Below are 17,155 nucleotides of genomic sequence, written 5' to 3'. Positions count from 1 at the left end.
ACTGGTGTCTGACATTTCTTGTCTGGCCATTCCTCTTGATCTTTGTTCTCCTGGTGGGGAAGCTTACAACATGGCTGTCAAGAATAACAGTGTTCTATAAGTCCTAACCCCCACGTTCTCAGTAGTGCATTGCTGCCAACTAGCTGTCCAGCATATATTTAAGTATTTCAGGGACTGAAAAATCACTGGCTGTGGGAAAGACTTTTCTCCCTTTGGCCAGGTAAACCTTTAGAAAATTCTCCATTATTTGAAATTTGAATTATTTTACCGTGTCCATAGGTCTTATTTGTACCCTTGAAGATGTATAGAACAGGTTCATGCTTCTTTTCCATAAATCTTTGTAGCAGAAATGAAATAACATGTGTATATGTTTCTCATAACATAAATAAGTGCTAATATTTAAGCATGGCTTTCTACAATCTCACCTAGCCTCAATAAAAAGTTCCAAGCAGAATTTCTCTTAGTCTGTTTATTTGCCACCTAGTTAGAAAAGCAGATTTGTAATTGCAATTTTTCCCTAATAGAACTTAAAATAGCAATTGTCTGTTAGGAAATATAAGACAGCACTATTCCTTTTCACATGCTATATCCACCAACCTACACCAATAAAAAATGAATAAATAAAAATTTATAACAGAACTGAAATGGAGAACGGTAAGCAGGACAAATTAATGAATTCAGTTATGCCTTTGGCTAAACTACATCTCTCATTGAGTTAGTCTGAAGCTGTTTGCACAGTAGGGTGTTTCACCTAGTAAAGATTTCACAGCTGGTACATGCATGGCATCAATGTTTATTGGCAGCCTCAATGTCAGTTATTTTTAAGAAGCTCTCTTCCAAGACTCTGAATAAATTATCTCTCAAGTGCAGTAGTGCATGACAACACCCAAGATACAATTTGCAGCTTTGCACAGGCTCTCATTATTTGGTGTAAATAAAATCCCAAATCATTACACTTTAAAAAAAATATATAGGTACCTTGTATTAAACATATGAGCAATTGAAAGACTTTCTAGGTCATTCATTTAGTCCATAATTTGCATAGTAATAAGCATTGAAGTAGGTTCAATTTCTTCACAATTATTGACTTTGCTGTAAAAGACAAAAGTTTCTGTCAAACACATCATAAAAAAGTTCAGGCAGCCTAGTTACATTTATTCCATTGAGAATGCACCTAGAAAATTGGCTAAGGAAAACACAAGACAAGCAACAATAATAAAAAATAATATTCTCTGAAATTTACAAAGTTATAAGTCAACAAAATATGTAGGCTGTCTACTGAATAACTATCAGCAATTCACACTTCTATGTGCCTGAAGGTTTTTCTCCATCTACATATACTATAAACTTAAATAAAGTAGATAGAAAGAGCTTTTCCTTGATCTGCTTAGATGGGCCTTATCAATTTTAAGCAAGATGGTAATGCTTTTTAGAAAATGCATTTAAACATATCTGCAGTCTCTCCTGCTATGCTTATTATAAATTTTGGTGATGTTTTATATGAGCCTCAAAGCTACTTGATGTTAGTATACTTTTAATCCATGAACTGAGAGTTTGTGTTGTAGTATGGATCAGTACTTCACATCTTTTTATTATTGAATAGTATTTCTTTGAATGAATATAGCACACTTTATTTAGCCCATCAAAAAAAGTTTAGTCAGAAACCGATTCCAAAATGGCAGCAGAGTGAATGAAAGCAATACAGACCATCTCCCAGAACCAAAAAGGAATTACAACTAAAATAAAGACAAATCATCAGGACAAAAGCAACAGAAAAGCACCTTGTGAAGACTATATAGCCAGGGAAACTAAACTGATCCTGGTGGGCTTGCAGAGGCATGAGAGGAGGACTGAGAGCACACAGACAGCAGCAGTCTTAGCTGTGAGCAGTGCCCTTGGGGTCAAACTCACAAGCGGCTCCATAGCACAGAGCTGGGACAGATGCTAAAATAGCCGCCGCCACTCAGCTTGGGCTGTGGCAGGAGAAGGGCGCACTAAACTGGATCTGAATGGGGACACTCAGGATTTGGAGGGTGCTCAGAGCTAGTGCTGAGTTGTGGCCATGCAGAATGGTGGTCATCTTACTCCTTCCCATGGCTCTGGGGAGAGGCAGCAGCCCCTCCCTCAGAGATTCAACCCCACCTGATGGGCTGTTGAAATGCAAATAGAGGTCCATTAACAACCAGCATCTGCCCCACCCTCGGGAAATTTCCTTATGCTAAACACCTAAGAGACTATTTCATTCAACTGAGAACCCAAGGATATTCAATTAATGGCCACTAATAGCCCCCAAGCAAAAAGCTAGAGGGTAACTGAACCTTTCCCAGGCATTCAACTCTACCCAGGAAAGTAAGACTTGACAGTGGTGTTTAACGTGGGTCCTCCAATGCTCATCCAAACCCAGTAGAGAGAGCCACAAAAATCAGAATACCAATACCCACAAGGAAAATTTGGCAGGCTCCAAAACCCACTGAGATAGCCAAAATTATGAAACAAATAAATAAATCTCAAATGAAAGAACAAGAGACCTCTACCAAAGATGAGATACATAAAATGCAGTTAAGCAAGTTAACTAGAGCTAGAATTTAGAGCCATGATCTTAAGAAAGCTCAACAGCATGTGTAAGGACATCAACACCATGAGTACAGACATAGAAACATAAAAAATCAACCAATTGGAAATTAAAAATTACCAAGAAGAAATAAAGAATGACATAGCAGAAATAAAAAACACGTTAGAAGGACTAAACAGCAGAGTAGAGAAAGCTGAGGACCGGATCAGTGAATTAGAAGACAGGGTAGAAAAAATCAACCAATCAGAAAACCAAAAGGAAAAAGCAATTTAAAAAAGGAAGACAGCTTAAGAAAACTGTGAAACAACTGGAAACACAATAATATTCACATTATAGGAGTCCCCAAATAAGAAGAAAATGAACCAAAGGGTTAGAGTATATATTTGAAGAAATAGTGACAGAAAAATTTGCTAATTTGGTAAAGAAAGAAGGCATTCAAGTTCAAGAAGCACAAAGAGCCCAAAGTAAGAAGAACCTCAAAAGGCCCACACCAAGACACATAGTAATTAAAATGCCAAAAATTAAAGACAAAAAAAAAAAATTCTAAAGACAGCAAGAGATAAGCAACAGGTTACCTACAAAGGAACCCCCATAAGGCTCTCAGCTGACTTCTCAACAGAAACACTACAGACCAGAAGGGAATGGCATGAAGTAATCAAGGTCATAAAAAAAGGATCTGAATCCAAGACTACTCTACCCAGCAAGGCTATCATTCAAAATATGTCAAATGAAGAGCTTTGAAGCCAAAAAAAAAAAAAAAAAAAGGCTAAGGTAATAAATACATTAGCACCAAACCAGCACTGTAAGAAATGTTAAAAGCACTGGTGTAATTAGTAGAAGAAATAGAAAGAAAAAAAGAACCAAAATAAAAAAAAATGCCAATAAATAAGTACATATCAATAATAATATTAAATGTAAATTGATTGAATGCTCTGATAAAAATACACAGAGTAGCTGATTGGATAAAAAAGCATGACTCATATATAAGTTGTTTTCAAGAGACCCACCTCACAAGAAAAGACTCACATAGGTTGAAAGTGAAGGGATGGGAAAAAATCTTCCAAACAAATGGAAAGGAATAAAAAGCTGGGGTAGCAATACTCATATCTGATAAAATAGATTTCATAATGATGGCCAAAAATAGAGTCAAAGAAGGTCACTATATAATATTAAAAGGATCTATCTAACAGGAAGATATAACCTTGGTAAACATATATGCACCCAATATAGGAGCACCAAAATATACTAAAAATCTTCTGGAGGACTTCAAAAGAGAAATCCACAGCAATACAATCATAGCAGGAGACTTCAACACCCTGCTGACATCACAGGATAGATCCTCTAGACAAAAAACTTAGCAAGAAAACAGACTCTAAATGAAGCACTAGATCAAATAGATTTAATAAATATCTACAGAGAATTACACCACAAAATTACAGAATTCACATTCTTCTCAAGTGCACATAGGACATTCTTAAAGAGCACATGATAGGAAAAAACTAAGTCTTTACAAGTTCAAGAAGATTGAAGTCATATCAAGAATCTTTTCAGATCACAATGGCATGAAACTAGAAATTAATTGCAACAAGAACATACAAAGATATTTGAACACATGGAGGCTAAATAGCATGTTATTAAATAATGAAAGATTACCGAGGAGATCAAGGAAGAAATTGAAAATTTTCTGGAAAATAATGAAAATGAACACACAACAACAGAAAATTTATGGAATGCAACAAAAGCAGTTCTGAGAGGAATGTTCATAGCACTACAAACCTACCTCAAGACACAAGAAAAATTTCTTATAGACTATCTAACCTCACAACTTAAAGAACTAGAAAGCAAAAAAAACCAAAAAACAAAAAAACCGAAGCAAGTAGAAGAAAGGAAATAGTAAAGATCAGAGCAGAATTAAATGACATAGAGACCAAAAAAAAACAAGTAAAAGGATCAATGAAACAAAGAGCTGGTTTATCAAAAAGATTAAAAAGATTGATGTACCATTAGCTAGACTCACCAAGAAAAAAGAGAGAGGTCCCAAATACACAAAATCAGAAATGAAGGAGGAGAAGTAATAACTGGAACCGCAGAAATACAAAGAATCATTAACAACTACTATGAACAATGATATGGCAACAAATTCGACAATCTAAGCAAAATGGACAAATTTCTAGAAACACATAGTCTCCTAAAACTGGACTGGGAAGAGATAGAAAACTTGAACAGACCAATAACAACAAATAAAATGAAAGAGGTAATCAAGACCCCCGGAAACAAAAGCCCAGGCCCGGACATCTTCGCGGGAGTGTTTTACTGAACATTCAGGATACTAGCACCCATTCTCCTCAAACTATTCCCAAAAATTCAAGAAGGAGGAAGACTTACAAATTCATTTTATGAGGACAGCACAATTCTAATTTCAAAACAAAAGAAAGACACTACAAAGAAAGAAAACTACAGGCCAATATTCCTTAAAAATATAGATACCAGAATTCTGAACAAAATACTAGCAAAACAGAGCCAGCAATACATCAAAAAAATTATTTACCATGACCAAGTAGGATTTATCCCAGGGATATAAGTCTGGTACAATATCTGCGAATCAATAAATGTGATACACCACATAAACAAAATGAAGAATAAAAACCACATGATCATATCAATAAATGCTGAAAAAGCATTCTACAAAGTCAGCATCCATTTGTGATAGAAATGCTCAGCAATGTGGGAATAGAGGGATCATATATTGACATAATAAATGCCATATATGAAAGACCTACAGCCAACATCATACTCAATGGAGAAAAACTAAAAGCATTCCCCTTAAGAACAAAAACAAGACAATGATGCCTACTTTCACCACTTTTATTTAACATAATACTAGAAGTCTTAGCCACCGTAATCAGACATAAAGATAAAATAAAAGGGATCCAAATTGGAAAGGAGGAAGTGAAACTGTCATTATTTGAAGATGACATTATATTATATATAGAAAATCCTAAAGACACCATCAAAAATCTACTAGACAATAAATGAATTTGGCAAAGTAGCAGGATACAAAATTAACATCAAGAGATCTATGGCATTCTTATACACCAATGATGAGGTTGCAAAAAAAAGAAACTAAAAAAGCAGTCCCATTTACCACTGCAGCAAAAAATTAAGATACCTAGGAATAAACTTAACAAAAAAGGGAAGAACCTATTTGTAGATAACTACGGAACATTAAAAAAAAAAAAAATAGAGGAAAATATAAAAAAGTGGAAGCACATACCTTGTTCATGGATTGAAAGAATTACCATTATTAAAATATCCATATTACCCAAAGCAATCTATAAATGCAATGCAATCCCCATCAAAATACCAACAACATATTTTACAGAACTAGAACAAATAATTCAAATGTTCATATGGAACCAAAACAGGCCTAGAATAGCCACAGCAAACTTGAAAAGAAGGACAAAGTAGGTGGGATCACAATGCCAGATATCAGGTTATACTACAAAGCGACTGTAACCAAAACAGCCTGGTACTGGCACAAAAACAGGCACCTAGATCAATGAAATAGAACAGAGAACCCAGAAATGGACCCAAACATTATGCTCAATTAATATTTGACAAAGGAGGCAAGAGCATACAATGGGGTAAAGTCAGCCTTTTTAATAAATGATGTTGGGAACATTGGACAGCTACATGCAAAAAAAAAAAATGAATCTAGATCATCAACTTACACCATACACAAGAATAAACTCAAAATGAATAAAAGACTTAAATGTGACTCATGAATCCATAAAAATTCTAGAAGAAAATGTAGGCAACAAAATTTCAGACATTACTGCTTGCTTCAGCAGCACATATACTAAAATTTAATGATACAGAGAAGATTAGCATGGCCCATTTGCAAGAATGACACACAAATTCGTGAAACATTTCATATTAAAAAAAATTTTAGACATTTTATGCAGCAGAATTTTCACTGATACATCACTGAAAGCAACAGAATCAACATAAAAAATGAACACATGGGACTATATCAAACTAAAAAGCTTCTGCACAGCAAAAGACACAACCATCAAAATGGAAAGGCAACTCATTGTATGGGAGAGCATCATTCCCAATGATACACCAGATAAGGGGTTAATTGCTAAAATATATAGAGTACTCATACCACTTGACAAAAGGAAGACAAAGAATCCAAATAAAAAATGGGCAGAGGAACTAAATAGACACCTCTCCAAACAGGACATACAAATGGCCAAGAGACATATGAAGAAATGCCCAACATCACTAATCATCACAGAGATGCAAATTAAAATAACAATGAGGTATCACCTCACACCTGTCAGAATGGCCGCCATCAACAAATCATCAAACAACAAGTGTTGGCGAGGGTGTGGAGAAAAGGGGACTCTAGTACACTGCTGTTGGGAATGTATACTGGTGCAGCCTCTATAAAAAAACACTATGGTGTTATCTCAAAAAATTAAAAATTGAATTGCCATTTGACCCAGTAATCCCACTTCGAGGAATATACCCTAAGAATCTTGAAACACCAATCAGAAAGAATATATGTATCCCCATGTTCATAGCAGCACTATTTACAATAGGAAAGATCTGGAAACAGCTCAAGTGTGCATCAGTAGACGAATGGATAAAAAAGCAGTGGTATATTCCATATACACAATGGAATACTATATAGCTGTAAGAAAGAAAGATCTTTAATCCTTTGAGACCACATGGAGGGACCTGGAAAGTATTATCCTACGTGAAACAAGCCAAGCAGAGAAAGATAAATACCACATGATCTCACTTATTTGTGGAATATAATGAACATAATAGTCTGAAGAATTGGGTAGACCAAGATACATGGAAGTAGGGTACAGACTGACAACCCTCAGAAGAGTGGGTGGTGGGTGGAGGAAAAAGATAAAGCACAGCCCTGGCCAGTTTGGCTCAGCGGTTAGAGCGTCGGCCTGCGGTCCGGAGAGACCCGGGTTCGGTTCCCGCTAAGGGCACGTATTTCGGTTGCAGTTTGTCCCCGGCCCTGGTTGGTCGTGCGGGTGGCAGCCACTCGATGTGTTCCTTCACGTCGATGTTTCTCTCTCTCTCTCCCTTCCTCTCTCTCCCTCCCACTCTATCTGTACAAAAAATGGAAAAATATCCTCGGGTGAGGATTTAAAAAAAAAAAAAAAAAGATAAAGCACAGAACTTATATGCATGTATGCATAACCGATGGACATGGACAACAAAGCCATGTATGGGGTGGGGGGATAGGGAGGAGGGTATCAATGGAGAAAAAAGGAGAAACATCTGTAATAAAAATAATTTAATATATATATTTTTTTATCCTCCCCGAGGATATTTTTCCATTTTTTGTACAGATAGAGAGGGAGGGAGGGAGAGGAAGGGAGAGAGAGAGAGAGAGACATCAACGTGAAGGGACACATCAAGTGGCTGCCACCCGCACGACCAACCAGGGCCAGGGACAAACTACAACAGAGGTACGTGCCCTTAGCAGGAACCGAACCCGGGTCTCTCCGGACCGCAGGCCGACGCTCTAACCGCTGAGCAAAACCGGCCAGGGCTAATAATTTTTTTTAAGTAGACCAAAAAAAAAAAAAATTTAGTCAGAAACCAATATGGAGTGACTTATTTCTAAAGCTTGTTTTGTTGTTGGTTTTACAATAAAATAAGAACATCCTATAATACAGTATAACATCTTAATAATGTGGATATTGATGGAAAGCATTAAACAACCACTTAAACTAACTAAACTCAGGTGTGATTTCACTCTGTATTATAACTATGTTTTACACACAATTTAACCGCTGTGGTGTACTTGAAACTGGAGAATTAAAGTAGAAAACAAAGAGGAAAGAAGAAAGGAGGAATGGGCTCTAATGGCTTTATCTATAAAAGTCTAAATATAATAAACAATTATTTCATGTGGTTCTCTTCCATTATCATTCTATTCCATGAAGGTAGACACTTTCAACATTTTTTCTCCTGTATAGTTTCATAATTTCACGTTTTCCTGGCATGGTAGAGACAGCAAGTATTTGTAAAATGAATAAAAAAATTGAAGTAAGCCCTGGCCAGTTTGGCTCAGTGGTTGAACATTAGCCTGCGGACCAGAGAGTCCCGGGTTTGCTTCCCGATAGGGGGATGTACCACACACACAAAAATGGAAGTATCTGGAATATTCAAATTTTTTAGTCTTTTTTCATGCAAATGACCCTAGCAATACAGAGGTTACTTTGAAACTATGTCTTGTAAATAATCACAAAGCAAGCTATTTGGTGTTACAAGTAGTTTGATTAAAAATTAATTTAAAAATATTAGTACAGACAGAAATTTAGAACCACTCCAGTATAAGCTGTCCACCACTTCTAAAATACTCTTTTGTGGTAGGCTGATTCTAAGATCACCCCATCCTCTTGGTGTTATTGTTCATGTGTGCTATTCTGCCCCTGAAAAGTTTGTTTTTCTGCTTTGAAAACTCTTATTTTAAGATGAGAAGATGATAAATCCTGAGCTGTATCTTAGAGAACAAGTTCAAAGGACATGTTTTTACAGATAAAGAAAAGGTGATAGAGATAAGCTGGAGGACTTGTTTATGGACACATATCTAGTCCAGCTGAGCTGGAACAAAAGCAAAGTGTTTTTTCCACTATCCTGTGCTATTTATAGTTCTCTGTGAATTCTTTGCTGGTCTATATCTCCAACAAACTTGGCATCATCTTCAGCCATCATCATTATCTTCATTTGCAAATGACATTTTCTTAGCTGAGAGAGTGTCCAGAAACCCTGATGACATCTTTATCAGAATGTCTCAGCAAGGAAGTGGGAAAGACCATGTGTAAAGACTCATTTAATTAATTATTAGAAGATATGTATATAAAACACATGGTGGGCCTTGTAGCTCTGGATCCTCCACTCCTCGAGTTTGTGTCAATTTCTGTCTTTGACATCCACAGTCCTATAGTGTCCTAGAATTTTTTCTGCATTATGACTGTTCCTTCAGAATTAATTACTGGCTCATCTTTTTCCTCCAGTAGGTCATCAATAGGAAAACTTCGAAAGAATAAATTCTCAGCTTTCTTCTCTTCGTGCCTGGAAAATATAATCTAATACCTAACTTCAACTTTGCTACTCCTGTGAATTACTTCTATTTCTATATGTGTATGTGTTACCTTCCATTTTAATTTCCTACTCCTGCATTTCTCACTGAAATATGAAATGCACATAAACTGAAAAGCTGTTCTAGCTTTTCCTCAATGCTCTCTCTCTCACACAAACACACACACACACACACACACACACACACACACACACACAAACACCACTACCATCACCAAAGTTATGTCTATTTATAAATAGCCCCACTATTCTCTGTGTTATTAGGACTAAAACCTCCAGGTCACCTTGACTGCATCTCTTTATTGACTAGCACATCTACCAGTTGCTAATTTCTAACAATTCACACAATTCCTCTTCATTCTATGATTACTCTCTTAATTTAGAAATTCAGTAATATGTCATTCAGTTTATTATGACATACTGAAATCTACATGTCCTTCTTGAGCTTCTCTTGCCTCCAAAATAATTTAACCTATTAGTCCTTTCAAAAAACATATTGCTTTTTTCTGTTAACTATTAACATCCTCCCCAGTAATAAGCAGCCACCACTCTACTCTCTGCCTCTATGGATTTTTGTATTCTGGACATTTCATATGAATGCAATTTTGCACTCTGTGGTCCTTTGTGACTGGCTTCTTTGACTTGGCATAATGTTTCAAGGTCCATGATGTTGTAGCATGTATCAGTACTTCATTTTTTTTATTACTTAATAGTATTCCTCTGAATGAGTATGGTTTATTTTATTTATCTACTCATCACATTTGAACATCAAACTTCATTTTAATTAGGGGTCCAAAGAGAAAGTGACAGTGAGAAAAATATTTGTAAATGTTTGAACATTGGCATTTACAATTTGTTTATTTACTCTCACATTTTATATGCATGCTTATGAATGCCTTAATAGTCTCTGACACCAGGGCAAGAAGAACAGAACAATGCACTAGTTTCACCTCTGTTAGTTATTACTGTTAGTTACTAAAATAACTTACAGAGATGAAAACTGAATGATTTTCCAAAATGTGAAGAAACAGCAGAGAGGTTGAATATAAGGAGACATTAATTTCCATTAACCCTTTTTACAAATAAGGCACTTGTTAATAGCCCAAAACTTTAAAGTTTTTTTTCTAGTTTGACAAGAAAAATGAGCAATGCCAATAGAGTAATTTTTTTAATAGAGGACTAAATTGGTTCTTAGTGGTAGGCTGAGTTGTATCAAAGGGCTGTTTTTGTAGAGAAAATGTATTCTTTTTTTCTATATATATATTTTTTTAAATTTATTTTTATTTATTTATTTTTCTTACAGATGTTTCTCCCCATTTTCTCTATTGACACTCCCTTTCCTATCGCTCTACCCCATCCCTGGCTTTGTTGTCCATATCCATTAGTTATGCGTATATGCATATAAGTTCTGTGATTTATATGAGTACTCCCCTCACCAACCCCTCTTCTGAGAGTTGTCAATCTGTACCCTACTTCCATGTCTCTAGGTCTACCCTATTCCTCAGGCTGTTATGCTCATTATATTCCACAAATAAGTGAGATCATATGGTATTTTTTTTCTGCTTGGCTTGTTTTGTTTAGGATAATATTTTCCAGATGCCTCCATGTCGTCTCAAAGGATAAGAGATCTTTCTTACTTACAGCTGCATAGTACTCCATTGTGTATATATATCACTGCTTTTTTTATCCATTCATCTACTGATGAACACTTGGGCTGTTTCCAGATCTTAGCTATTGTAAATAGTGCTACTATGAACATGGGGGTACATATATTTTTTCTGATTGATGTTTCAGGATTCTTAGGGTATATTCCTGGAAGTGGGATCACTGGGTCAAATGGCAGTTCAATTTTTAATTTTTGAGGTAAAACCATATTGTTTTCCATAGTGGCTGCACAGGTCTGCATTCCCACAAGCAGTGTATTAGAGTCCCCTTTTCTCCACACCCTCACCAACACAAGTTGTTTGATGATTTGTTGATGGCAGCCATTCTAACAGGTTTGAGGTGATACCTCATTGTTGTTTTAATTTGCATCTCTCTGATGATTAGTGATGTTGAGCATTTCTTCATATGTCTCTTGACCATTTGTATGTCCTGTTTGGAAAGGTGTCTATTCAGCTCCTCTGCCCATTTTTTAATTGGGTTCTTTGTCTTCCTTTTGTTGAGTTGTATGAATACTCTATATATTTTAGTAATTAACCCCTTATCTGATATGTCATTGACAATGATGCTCTCCCATACAGTGGGTTCCCTTTCCATTTTTAAGGTTGATTTTTTTGCTATGCAGAAGCTTTTTAGTTTGATATAGTTTCATGGGTTCAATTTCTTCTTTGTTACTGTTCCCTTAGGTGATGTGTCAGTAAAAATTTTGCTGCATATGATGTCCAAAATTTTGTTGCTTACATTTTCTCTTAGAATTTCTATGGATTAAAAGGTCATATTAAAGTCTTTTATCCAGTTTGAGTTTATTCTTGTGTATGGTGTAAGTTGATGGTCTAGTTTTATTTTTTTGCATGTAGCTGTTCATTTTCCCCAATACCATTGATTAAAAAGTCTTTACTCCATTGTATGCTCTTGCCTCCTTTGTCAAATATTAAGTGAGCATAATGTCTTGGGTCCATTTCTGGGTTCTCTGTTCTGTTCCACTGGTCTATGGGCTGTTGTTGTGCCAGTACCAGGCTGTTTTGATTACAGTAGCTTTGTAGTATAACCTGATATCTGGTATTGTGATCCCACCTACTATGTCCTTCTTTTTCAAGATTGCTGTGGCTATTCAATGTCTTTTTTGATTTCTTATGAACTTTTGAAGTATTTGTTCTAGTTCTCTGAAATATGTTGTTGGTATCTTGATGGAGATTGCATTGCATCTATAGATTGCTTTGGGTAATATGGACATTTTAACAATGTTAATTCTTTCAATCCATGAACAAGGTATGTGCTTCTACTTTTTTATCTTCCTCTATTTTTTTTTTTAAATGTCCTGTAGTTTTCTACAAACAGGTCCTTTACTTCTTTGGTTAAGTTTATTCCTAGGCATCTGAATTTTTTTTGCCACAATGGTAAATGAGATTGTTTTATTAGTTTCTCTTTCTGTGACTTCATCACTGGTATATAAGAATGCTGTTGATCTCTTAACGTTAATTTTGTATCCTGCTAATTTGCCAAATTAATCTATTAAGTCTAGTAGATTTTTTATGGAGTCTTTAGGGTTTTCTATATATAACATCAAGTTATCTGCAAATAATGACAGTTTCACGTCGTCCTTTCCAATGTGGATCTTTTTTATTTTATTTTTTTCATGTCTGATTGCTGTGGCTAAGACTTCTAATACTATGTTAAAAAAGAGGGGCAAAAGTGGGCATCACTGTCTTGTTCCTGTTCTTAAGGGAAATGCTATTAGTTTTTGTGCATTGAGTATTATGTTGGCTGTAGGTCTTTCATATATGGCCTTTTTTATGTCAAGATATGATCCCTCTATTCCCACATTGAGCGTTTTTATCACAAATGGATGCTGAATTTTGTCAAATGCTTTTTCAGAATTTATTGATATAATCATGTGGTTTTTATTCTTCATTTTTTATGTGGTGTATCACATTTATTGATTTGTAAATATTGTACTAGCTTTGTATTCCTAGGATGAATCCCATTTGGTGATGGTAAATAATTTTTTTGATGTATTGTGATATATTGCTGGCTCTGATTTGCTAGTATTTTGTTCAGGATTTTGACATCTGTATTCAGGGATATTGGCCTGTAGTTTTCTTTCTTTGTAGTGTCTTTTTATAGTTTTGAAATTAGAATTGTGCTGGCTTCATAAAACAAGTTTGGAAGTTTTCCTCCTTCTTGAATTTTTGGTAATAGTTTGAGAAGAATGGATGTTAGTTCTTTGAATGTTCAGTAAAACTCCCTTGTGAAACCATAGGGCGTAGGTTTTTATTTGCTGGGAGAGTCTTGATTACCTTTTCCTTTTCCTTAGTTGTTATTGGTTTGTTCAAGTTTTCTATCTCTTTCCAGTCCAGTTTTGGGAGATTATGTGTTTCTAGAAATTTATCCATTTTGCTTAGATAGTCAAATTTGTTGCCATATAATTGCTCAAAGTAGTTGTTAATGATATTTTGTATTTCTGTGGTGTCAGTTGTTACTTTCATTTCTGATTTAGTGTATTTGGGTTCTTTATCTTTTTTCTTGGTGCATCTAGCTAAGGGTCCCCCAGTCTTGTTTATCTTTTCAAAAACCAGCTCTTTGTCTCATTGATCCTTTGAATTGTTCTTTTGGTTTATATGTCATTTATTTCTGCTCTGATCTTTACTATTTTCTTCCTTCTACTTGCTCTGGGGTTTTCTTTTTGATTGCTTTCTAGTTCTTTAAGTTGTGAAGTTAGATAGTCTGTTAGAAATTTTTCTTGTTTCTTGAGGAAGGGCTTTAGTGCTATAAACTTTTCTCTCAGTACTGCTTTTGCTGCATCCCATAGACTTTGTGTTGTTGTGTGTTCATTTGCATTGGTTTCCAGGAAGTTTTTAATTTCTTCCTTGATATTCTCAGTAACCCATTCATTGTTTAATAACATGCTATTTAGCCTCCATGTGTTCCAGTGTCTTTGCATGTTCTTCTTGCAATTGATTTCTAGTTTTATGCCATTGTAATCTGAGAAGATGCTTGATATGATTTCAATCTTCTAGAATTTGTAGAAACTTACTTTGTGGCCTAACATGTGGTCTAACATGTGGTCTATCTTTGAGAATGTCTCATGTCCACTTGAAAAAAATGTGAATTCTGCAGTTTAGGGGTGTAATTCTCTGTAGATATCTATTAAATCCATTTGGTCTAGTGCTTTATTTAGAATCTCTGTTTTCTTGCTATTTTTTTTGTCTAGAGGATCTATCCAGTGATGTCAGCAGGTTGTTAAGTCTCCTGTTATGATTGTATTGCTGTTGATTTCTCCTTTGAAGTCCTCCAGAAGATTTTTAATATATTTTGGTGCTCCTATATTGGGTGCATATATGTTTACCAAGGTTATATCTTCCTGATGGATAGATCCTTTCAATATTATATTGTGTCCTTTTTGTCTCTAATTATGGCCTTTATTTTGAAATCTATTTTATCAGATATGAGTATTGCTAACTCAGCTTTTTTTCCTTTCTGTTTACTTGGAAATTTTTTTCCATCCCTTCACTTTCAACCTATGTGAGTCTTTGTTATGAGGTGGGTCTCTTGTAAACAACATATATATTCATGCTTTTTTATTCAATCAGCTACACTGAGTCTTTTCATCAGAACATCCAATCTATTTACATTTAAGGTGATTATTGATATGTATTTATTCATTGCCATTTTTGTTTAGTGTGGTCATATTTTTCTTCCTATTTCTTCTACTAATAACAGCAGTCCTTTTAACATTTCTTGCAGTGCTGCTTAGATGCTAATGTATACCCTTAATCTTTTTTTTTTTTTTTTTTTTGGTCTGGGAAGCTCTTTATTTTACCTTCTATTTTGAATGATACCCTTGCTGGGTAGAGTTTTGGATTCAGATCCTTGATTTTCATGACCTTGATTACTTTATGCCATTCCCTTCTGGCCTGTAGTGTTTCTGTTGAGAAGTCAACTTATGGGGATTCCTCTGTAGGTAACATGTTGCTTATCTCTTGCTGCCTTTAGTATTCTCTCTTTGTATTTAAATTTGGCATTTTAATTCTATGTGTCTTAGTGTAGACCTGTTTGAGATTTTCTTAGTTGGGGCTCTTGTGCTTCTTTTGTTTGAATGCCTTCTTCCTACACAAAATTAGGAAAGTTTTTTGTCAGTATTTCTTCAAATATATTCTCTAACCCTTGTTCATTTTATTCTTCTTTGGGGATTCCTATGTTGCAAATATTAGTACATTTTCTGTTGTTCCACAGTTTTCTTAGCCTGTCTTCCTGTTTTTTCATTGTTTTTTTTCTTTTGGTTTTCTGATTGGTTGATTTTTTTTACCCTGTCTTCTAAATTACTGATTCGGTTTTCAGCTTCCTCTACTCTGCTGTTTAGTCCTTCCAATGTGTTCTTACTTTCTGCTCTGTCATTCTTGATTTCTTGGTGGTTTTTAATTTCCAGTTGGTTGATTTTCAATGTTTCTATGTCTTTACTCATGGTGCTGATGTCCTTACACATGCTGTTGAGCTTTCTTAAGATCATGGCTCTGAATTCTAGCTCTAGTTAACTTGCTTAACTGCATTTCATGTATCTCATCTTTGGTAGAGGTCTCTTGTTCTTTCATTTGAGATTTGTTTATTTGTTTCATAATTTTGGCTATTTCAGTGGGCTTTGGAGCCTACCAAATTTTCCCTGTGAGTGTTGGTGTTCTTCTTTTTGTTACTCTCTCTACTGGGTTTGTGTGAGCATGGGAGGACCCATGTTAAACACCACCATCAATTCTTACTTTCCTGGGTAGAGTTGAATGCCCAGGAAAGGCTCAGTTATCCTCTAGCTTTTTGCATGGAGGCTATTAGTAGCAGTTACTTGAGCATCCTTGTGTTCTGAGTTGAATGAAAAACTCCGTCAGGTGTTCAGCATAAGGGGATTTTCAGAGGGTGGGGCAGAAGGTGGTTGTTAATGAGCCTCAATTTGCATTTTAATGGCCAATAGGGTGGGGTTGAATCTCTGAGGGAGGGGCTGCTGCATCTCCCCAGAGCCCTGGGAAGGAGTAAGATAACCACTGTCCTTGGTGGCTGCAACTCAGCAAAAGCTCTGAGTGACCTCCAAATCCCAAGTGTCCCCACACAGTCCAGTCCAGTCCACCCTTTTTGTACTGGAGCCCAAGGTGAGTTGCTGTGTTCATTTTAGCAGTCTTTCCCAGCTCTCTGTGCTCTTGAGTGGGCTTAGAGTTCAACCCTGAGGGCACTCCTCACAGCTAAGAAAGCTGCTATTCATGGGTTCCCAGCCCCCCTCTTGCATTTCCAAAATTCTATCAGGATTGATTTAGTGTCCCTGGTTATATGGTCCTTGAGAACTGCTTTTTGTTGCTTTTTCCCAATGATTTGTCTTTATTTTAGTTGTAATTCCACTTTTGTCCTGGGAGATGGCCTGTGTATCTTCCATTAACTCCATCGCCATTTTGAAATCCTATCTTCAAAAATGTATTCTTTAATGTGGTTATGACTACCACAAATGATTGACATTCTCTGATGGAAAAAAAAATAGTTTCCGTCATATGCTTTGCTAAATGTGATAGATTAATATTAAAATTAAAGAAATATATATGTTCTGCTGTTATAATAAACAAATAACAGAAAAATATTACATAGAATATTAGTGTCTCTTTTTCTCTGTACATCTTCTGGGAGAATTTACACCCACAATTTATTTATTTTTATTTTTATTTTTTTATCCTCAACTGAGGACATTTTTTATTTTTTGTTCAGACAGAGTGGGAGGGAGAGAGAGAGAGAGAGAGAGAGAAACATTGATGT

General features: G+C 35.6%; 1 non-coding gene across 1 annotated transcript; it reads left to right on the top strand.

Moving 5' to 3' along the window:
- Positions 1-6,411: 6,411 nt before the first annotated feature.
- Positions 6,412-6,513, top strand: LOC118617941. The gene has a single exon (XR_004956898.1). It is a non-coding gene; the product is annotated as a U6 spliceosomal RNA (small nuclear RNA).
- The last annotated feature ends 10,642 nt before the right edge of the window (positions 6,514-17,155 follow it).

The sequence above is a fragment of the Molossus molossus genome, unplaced genomic scaffold (assembly GCF_014108415.1).
Source record: "Molossus molossus isolate mMolMol1 unplaced genomic scaffold, mMolMol1.p scaffold_m16_p_5, whole genome shotgun sequence".
In the NCBI taxonomy this organism is placed as follows: Eukaryota; Metazoa; Chordata; class Mammalia; order Chiroptera; family Molossidae; genus Molossus; species Molossus molossus.
The sequence above is the reverse complement of the archived record's forward strand: the minus strand, read 5'-3'. Positions and strand labels throughout refer to the sequence as shown.